The sequence below is a fragment of the Cupressus sempervirens genome, chromosome 1 (genome assembly GCF_028749045.1).
Source record: "Cupressus sempervirens isolate cs-2001-9-10 chromosome 1, ASM2874904v1, whole genome shotgun sequence".
Classification (NCBI taxonomy): Eukaryota; Viridiplantae; Streptophyta; class Pinopsida; order Cupressales; family Cupressaceae; genus Cupressus; species Cupressus sempervirens.
The window spans coordinates 381,304,310-381,310,309 of NC_143118.1; positions in this window are offsets into that span (position 1 = coordinate 381,304,310).

The window sequence follows — 6,000 nt, forward strand, 5'->3', positions numbered from 1 at the left end:
CATGTAATGTCCTCCACATACTCCAGCATGCATTTCTTTCAAAATCTCTTTTGCCCTTTCTCTGTCAACACATTTCAACAGAACTCCTTCAAAGTTTCTCCACCATAAGTTATTTTGAACAATTACATACCTGATGGCTTGCAATTTAATATTTCTTTTTTCATTATCAGGCAGATGGGGAGGAACTTCCATGTGTTGCAAATAATATATAACATTAATGTACCAGTCACACTGGTCCATGTCGCATAAATCAGTTCTGAAATCATCATTTACTAGGTTTATCTGATTAGCTTCAAGGTTAGTTTCGGCCATAAGTTTGGCCAAACCTTGACCTCTTACTAACTTAGTTATCTGCATATCAATGTTAAATTCTTGGATTCTATTGATCCATCTGCATCTCCTTCCTGACACTTCCTGCTGAGAGAAAATATCTTTAACTGCAGCACTAGGTACAAAAGCAACAATAGTAGCACCTACCAGATAACTTCTGAATGCTTTTACAGCCTTTACCAAAGCATATGCTTGTTTTTCATTTATTTCATACTTCAGTTCAGCATGCTGCAGGGATTTGCTAAAAAAGGCAATAGGCTGTTCATACCCTTCTTGGTTTTTCTGTAATAAAACTGCAGCCACAGTATGGAATGATGCAAAAGAAAAGATATGCATGGGTTTTGTATAATCTGGGGTCCTCAACACTGGAGCATCTTTTATCGCAGTCTTTATATCCTGGAATGCCTGTGAAGGTTCACCATTCCAATCTATAACAGCTCCTTTCTTGAGCATTTTTGAAATGGGTCTACTGATTTCAGCGAAATTTGTAACAAACCTCCTCAGAAAATTAACCTGGCCAAAAAAGGACTGTATACCTTTCACGTTTTTAGGTTTAGGGACTTTATCAATAGCTATTACCCTTTCTGGGTCTATTTTTACCCCATCCTTGGACACTATGTGTCCTAATAACTTTCCTTCTGTGACCCCAAATGAGCATTTCTTTGGGTTTAGGGATACCCCATATTCCAGGGCTTTTATAAAAAATTTGTTCAAGTGTTTGCAGTGATCTTCAGCCTTATTAGAATACGATGTAAGATCATCCTGGTACACAACCATAAATTTGTCAATATATTCATGAAATGCTACATCCATGGCTCTTTGGAAGGTAGCTCCTGCATTAATCAGGCCAAAAGGCATCCTCACATACACATATGTTCCCCAAGGGGTTGTGAAGGCTGTTTTGAACTGTTCACTTTCTTTTACCAGAACTTGATTATATCCAGAAAAGCCATCCATCATTGACATTAATTCAGAGCCGGTCACTTGTTGCAACATGGCTTCCATATTGGGTAAGCCATAATTATCTTTTAGAGATGCAATGTTTAGATTTCTAAAATCCACACAAAGCCTAATATCTCCATTCTTTTTTCTTACAGGAACAAGGTTTGAAACCCAAGTAGAATGCCTAATTGGTTTGATTATTCCACCATCTCTCAGTTTTGTCAGTTCTTCCTGCATTTTTGGGGCAAGGGTGGGATTGATTGGCCTCTGCTTTTGCCTAAAGGGTTTTACATTTTCTTTCAAAGGTATGACATGCTGGAAAAGGTCCTCCCTATAAGCTTTAAGGTCATCATATGACCAAGCAAAAACATGCCTGTACTTTCTAAGTAGGTCAATCAATGGTTTTCTGATTTGAACTGGCAGATCTTGGCCGATGGAAACCTTTTTAGGGATTTCATTCGTTCCCAAATTCACTTCTTCTAGCTCCTGCGGTTTGGGGTCCTTTATTTCCGATCTTACTCTGTCTTGGTTATCAAAAATGTTCTCCAAGACTACCAACCCCTTAGGCATCTTATTTGTTTTTAATTGCATGATTTCTTGACCAAAAATGGTTTCCTTCCCATTTATGGTTTCAATCAGTCCATTGCAGTCCATCTCCTGCCCATGGTATTTGTCTTCATCTAGCAAAAAATTTGTGATATCTTTGTCATCTTCAAACACCTGCCAATTGTCAATGTTGTCAGGTATAGAAGGTCTGTTTTGAATCTCAATCTGGGAGATTCCTGCAAATGATATTTCTTTTGGTTTGATAGCTACATTGGCCAAAAGATCAGCCATTTTATTCTGGGTTCTATCTCTCCATGAGATCCCAAATGCATCAAAGAATTCTATTTGATCCCAGACCGCGTTTCTATATTGTTTTAATCTCCTATTTTTTGAGGAGTATGTTCCTTTAATCTGAGAGATGATCAATTTAGAATCCCCTATGACATACAATTTCTTAATTTTGTGATGTGTGGCCACTTTGAGACCTAGCAACAATGCTTCATATTCAGCAATGTTATTTGTGCAAGCAAACTTCAAGGTGAATGAATACCTGAAGGTGTTATTTTCAGGGGATACAAAGACTACACCTACCCCTGCACCTTCTTTAGAACTAGCCCCATCAAAGAACATTGTCCACAGTTTTGGTGAATTCATGAAACATTCAACCTCATTTTCAATGATATCAGGTAAGTTTTCCACTTCCTGAATAATTAATATCCACTACAAGGGCAGACATGGTTAATTCCACCTCAGGAAATGCAGCCAGTTTAAATGGTAAGGCATTTATAGTACCTATTACTGGAACCTCTCTAGCATCCATCCCTCGGCATCTACCTTGCTTAGTATCCACCTTCAATCCTAGGGCTTCCATTACTTTAAAAGGCATTATAGTGTTGGAAGCTCCAGAATCTATCATACAATTTTTCAAGGTTTTCCCTTTTATGATTAAACTAAGGAAAAAAGGATCAATATCTTGTATGAACGCAACTGATGAATCATCTAAGAACATCTGAGGAATCTGGGATATAATACCATTGTCCTCTATTATTAATGGGGTCTGTTGGGCTACAGCTTGATTATCAATACTATTGTTGTTTGCTATTCCACCCAACCATGACAAAGCCTTATTTTTATGCTCTTCAATTCTAAAGAGCTCAGACAAGGGTACTTTCACAGTAATTTGAGATAACATGGCAATCATATCAATGGGTTCAAACACAGTAGGTTTTACAATAGTACCTGGGATCGGAGTCTTTTGAGTAGTGGGGACCACTTTTAGCTTGACAACATCCGGTTCTGATTTCTCTGGTTGCACTACGGTCCTTGTTGCTTCAACTTTCTGAAATTGAACCTTCCTTTTTTGTTCCCATTTCTGACCCTTGTTCTCCTTGATCTTAGACACATCTATACTGACTTTCTTGTGTTGATCATCTGTCTTATGAGTGGTGTCTTTGATGAACATACTAGATGGCCTTCCTGCCTCATTACTTATTGCTCTATTTCTCAAATTGTAATTACTGTGGACTTGTGAAATCATTTCGGCTGTAATTCTATCAATTTCCTCCTTGGAGGGGATTCTTAAGTTTGTGAAACCTACTTCAGAAAATGTATTGCATACCTTATCTGTATCATTCTTCTCATCATCTAAAAATATTTGCTGATGATGTAACTGGTAGGCAATTCTCTAGCTAGTAACATCGTTCTCAAGTTCTTCTGAGTCAGAATCTATCAAATCATCAGATGTATTCGCCATATTGCAGCTTATATCATCATGGTTTTTTTCTTCTATTTCTTCTTCTGCTTGCGCTCCTTGAGCTTGGGCGAACGACTGGGCAACAGCACAATAGTCAGCAGAATGAGGTGATTGGCATATAATGCACCAAGGCACATCATCATTCATATTTACAATGTTCCTTTGCAGGGGGTCTGGGGTACCCTTATCTTTCATATTTTGGATCTGGTTAGGAACTGGTTTACCATCTTTCCATTGGGTGGTGTAAGGGTAATTCTGCATCCTAGGCTGTCTATTGAAATTGCTGTTATTCACAGGGGCTCTCTCAGTAACATTTGACTTATTGAAATTAGTGAGATTCATTTTCTTAAGCATTTCTAAAACATGGCCTATAGTAGGTTCTTCAGGCCTTTTTCCCATGGATGTTTTGTCACCTTCCCTTTTATTATTATTCTTAGGGTTGAAAAGCTTAGGATCATCCCTCCTCCCTAATTTGCCAGAGGCCTTTCTATTATTTTCTATATTCACTGCAACTCTATAGGCATCTCTCAGAGTTTTAGGATCCTTATCTCTCAGTTGGTAGGCCATCTTGCTATCAAAGGCATTGAAGTAGGTTGTAAGACAGACGTCTTCATTTAACCGCATAAATTGAAATAGTTTGTACATCCCTTTCTGAAATCTCACATTGAAATCAAATGTGGAGTCATTTGGATTCTTCTTGATATTGTTGAACTCATTCAACATGAATCCTGCATTGGTATTGTCCCCATATTGTTCCTTGAACAATTTCTCCAAATCGCTCCATGAAGTAATACTATCATCAGGCAACCTCCTGAACCAATCCCTTGCATCCTCTGTGAGTGAATGCACAAATAATTTCATCACCATGTCCTCATGTTCAACTTCATAATCATTGAGCATGTCAATGAAAATTCTCAAATGTTCTTCACCAGTGACAGCATTATTTCCAGAAAACTTCACCACTTTATCCCTTAAATCAAAAGATATGGGATGGGGGGCACCAGGAATACCAACAAATGATATTTGTCTATATTTTTCGAGGTATATAGGTTTCTTCTGGAAACCGGGAGCGTTAGAAGTACTAGCTGCATTAGCTTGAGTTAGGAGAGCAGCTTGGGATAGCTATGGTGGGACAAATGGGACTTGAGTGCCAATATTGGAAGATGAGGTAGGAGCAGGTTGGGGTGCTTTCTGAGTCAGGATTATGGGAACATTAACTAGTGCAGGATTTGTAGGTGGGATAGACAAACTAGGCCATGAATTCAATGCAGAATTAGACTTTATGAATTGGATTTTCCTTCTGGTTTCTGCGGCCTGAGCTTCATTTTCAACCTTCTCAAGTTCTTTTGCAAGGTCTTCCTTCTCCTTTTGAGCCTTCTCTAGTTCTAGGTCTAATTTTGATATGGAGGGTTGTATAGGTTTGCTCGGTATAGCTTGAGTCTCACTTATTTGGATTCCTACAGCCTTGCCTTTTCCTTTATCTGGAACTGTTCCAGTGGGCTCTATTGGATTAACTTGAATGGGTTTATAAGCTTGAACTTGAGCAATAATTGGTTCTTGTCTTTGATTTAAGAGTTTTTCCTATTGTTGAACTTTAGCTCTTAGATTATCAATATTTCCAAAGACGTCCTGATGGAGAGTGGGGATATTCTCTTCTAATTTTTTATTTTGCTCTTTCAAAGCAGCCATCCTTCTTAGAAGAGTATCTCTTTCTATTATTGCATCCAAAGTGGCTCGCTCCCTTTCTTTTTCAAGACGGATGCGCTTAGCTTCTTCCTCAGCAATCCATTTCTTCAAAAATCCTATTTCAGATTGCACTTCTTTAGAATCAGCAGAGGTTGCCTCGGAATCAGCAGGATCATCTAGATCTATAAGGTTCGATTCTATATATGGGGCTACTCTTGGATTAAAAGGGTTATCAGATGAACTCCTGAATCCTAGCCTACAATTTATATCTGCTACAGGCCCTGATCTGGGTGAAGCAATTCCCATAGTAGATACATCTTTATCTTGAAAAACTCTCTAATCTGGTAATGGGGTACTGAAAATACCTCCTAAAAGTCTTGTATTTTCGGATTCAGAACTAAGCGAAGATGATTCTCTTGCTATTATCGGTTGATAATGGGAATTTACAGAGGCATCACCTCTAGGCTTCCAAGTAGGATTTGGATCTATTCTTTTCTTATTTTGGTTCTTCCTACCACCTTGGGGTAAATCAGTATACATTGATACATCGGGATTGGCTCTCATGTAAGCCCTTGTGTTTTTTCTCTTGTTAGCCATATTTTTCTTTTGTTACAATAAGCACTAGCTTCAAAACCTTGACTGAGTCGCCACCCTTTTTCGAGAAAATATAATAACACTCGTTACTGACAAAAAGAAAACAATACACGAGCGGGAACAAAAATACGGCACAAAGAGATCAATCA